Genomic DNA, 3,135 nt, shown 5'->3' with positions numbered 1-3,135 from the left:
GTGATTGACTTGGAGTTACATTGTGTTGTTTAAGTGTTCCCTTTATTTTTTTGAGAAGTGTATTTAAGTACATAACTATAGAGAACATCGAAAAAATAGATATATTTTTTACATTTATACACTCCCAGGAAGGTCATACATGGATAATTAGCTTCCCTACAGGAAAAACACTAACCTTCCCACATCTAGATAGCCGGGCAGGGTGAGGCCAGAAACAGCAGGGGTTCAAACTATAAAACCCAGTTCGTACATTTGAATATAAAAATGGATAACAAATCAGAGCAAGATTACTGAATGTAAATACATTATTTACCTTTACTGGTGAATGTCTCAAACCAGTTGCCGTGATGTGTTTTGCAGTTTTATTGCTTCTTTAATCAGAACAGTTTTCAGGTGTGCTAACATAATTGCAAAAGGGTTTTCTACTTATCAATTCACCTCGTAAAATGATAAACTTGGATTAGTTCACACAATGTGCCGTTGGAACACAGGAGTAATGGTTGCTGATAATGGGACTCTGTACGCCTATGTAGATATTCCATAAAAATAAAAAGCAGTTTCCAGCTACAATAGACATTTACAACATTAACAATGTCTACACTAATTCTGATCAATTTGATGTTATTTTAATGGACAGAAAAATGTGTTTTTCTTTTAAAACAGGACATTTCTAAGGGACCCCAAACTTTTGAACGGTAGTGTATACCAGGAGCTGTGCCAGGCCCGCCACGTCTGTTGACTCATCTAGCTGGTTTGAGAATTGAGTACGCCTACGAGGCTGAGCTGGCCAGCATTTATCTCTCTCAGGGAGTCCATCTATATACCTTCCCTGCTTTTAACTTACTATTTATAAATCAGCCATTGCTTTAAAACCAACCTAGCTCCGTAAAGGTTCCATCATAAGACTTCAAACTCACTATTAAAGTGAAACTCCAGTCTAGCCTAGTTTAAATCTGGTGTTTCTAAGGTCAGTTCTCTGAACAGGAAATAAGGCCTAAACTGGCTAGCTCTTCTCTGAATTATACCTCAGAGGATATAGATTGCGCAAGTTTCTGACCGTCATCATGTCGCTCTAAGCCAGACAGAGGGTGTTAGATGTTCAGGGTTGGCTTAGTGCCATTGTCACCCATGACAGTATGTAGCAGTTGGCAGTGTCAATTAGCCTGGTCCTCAGATGACCAGACCAACCTTTCGGTTCTGGTGACATGCATTGAAACGTGCATCTTTCTTGTGGCTTTTTTTGCGGAATAACTGAGTTCTAAGACTTATTTGCAAATAATGATCAACATAACATTAATGTGTAGGACATTTACTGTATTACAGAGAAGAATAGCAGGTCTATTTTGCTCCAGAGAAGTAGCTCATTGTTCCCTCGTTAGTGCAGACGCTAGCCTAGCTTCTAACTAACGTAAGCTAGATTTCAAGCTAGCCAGGTTTCCTTAGCAGCTTGAGGAGTAAGAGTAGCCTACATTACTTCCATGACCAAAGCTGGTGGGAGTACCGTTAAGGGCAGTGGTGTCTCGCTATCACAGTTGAAGGTTCTTTTAAAATATCAAAAAGAGTTCTACAAGCAGTTGTTACAAGAAAATACACTACATGACCAAAAGTACGTAGACACACGCTTGGCAAACATCTCATTCCAAAATCATGGGCATTAATATGGAGTTGGTCCCCCCTTTGCTACCATAACAGCCTTCACTCTTCTGGGATGGCTTTCCACTAGATGTTGGAACATTGCTGCGGGGACTTGCTTCCATTCAGACACAATAGCATTAGGGAGGTTGGGCACTGATATCAGGCGATTAGACCTGGCTCGCAGTCGGCGTTCCAATTCATCCCAATGGTGTTCAATGGGGTTGAGGTCAGGGCTCTGTGCAGACCAGTCAAGTTCTTCCAAACCGATCTCGACAAACTATTTCTGTATGGACCTCGCTTTGTGACCGGGGGCATTGTCATGCTGAAACAGAAAAGGGCCTTACCCAAACTGTTGCCACAAAGTTGGAAGCACAGTATTGTCTAGAATGTCATTCTATGCTGTAGCGTTAAGATTTCCCTTCACTGGAACTAAGGGGCCTAGCCTGAACCATGAAAAACAGCCCAGACCATTATTCCTCCTCCACCAAACTTTACAGTTGGCATTATGCATTGGGGCAGGAAGTGTTTTCCAAACTCTGTAGAGTGTTGCAGAGAGGACAGACAATTTTTACACACTACGGCACTTGGCGAACCCATTCTGTGAGCTTGTGTGGCCTACAACTTAGCAGCTGAGCAGTTGTTGCTCCTAGAAGTTTCCACTTCACAATAACAGCACTTACAGTTGAGCAGGGCAGCTCTAGTAGGGCAGACATTTTACAAACTGACTTGTTGGAAAGGTGGCATCCTATGATGGTGCCACATTGAAAGTCACTGAGCTCTTCAGTAAGGCCATTCTACTGCCAATGCTTGTCTATGGAGATTGCATGGCTATCTGCTCGATTTAACACACCTTTCAGCAAAAGGTGTGGCTGAAATAGCCGAACCCACTAATTTTAAGGGTTGTCCACATACTTGCGTGTATATTGGCTCTGCCATTAGCTAGCTTGATGCAGTGACATTTTTATAAACATTTTTACGCTGGGGAAGTCCCAGTCCCTATGTAAACAGACATTGATTTCACATAGGCCTAACTAACGGAAAGGCTATACTTTGAAGGTCCGCTGTCAAAGTAGCCAACTTGGCTGCCAAGTCACCACAGTGGTACCAAAGATTTTTACAACTAGCCCAAGATAGATCAGAGCCTGTCGTTTCCAATGGGAGTAAATTAATTATAGTGGGCAGAATAAACAAGGTGGGCAGAGGAAGCATGAGGTAGTGACATCCTATCAGCACGTTCTAGCATTTATTTGCATATTTCCATTAGGGAACACCTACTCTGAAGTGCCTTGTGCAGCAACTCGATTCGCCCTTGCACTCCTAAACAGCGAAATGTACAGAACTTTAGCAAAGGGTAATGTCTACAAAATGCAGTCCACTCTGTTACAGATTATAGTTTAGAGAACAGAAAACTGTATGGAGATCAAATGTTTCATAAATTAGAAAATTTGCAGAATGTCAGCCATAATCCATCTTGCGCCATCTTCTCCCACTGCAGGCCAC

This window comes from Salmo salar, chromosome 19 (genome assembly GCF_965601325.2).
Source record: "Salmo salar chromosome 19, fSalSal1, whole genome shotgun sequence".
NCBI lineage: Eukaryota > Metazoa > Chordata > Actinopteri > Salmoniformes > Salmonidae > Salmo > Salmo salar.
The sequence above is the reverse complement of the archived record's forward strand: the minus strand, read 5'-3'. Positions refer to the sequence as shown.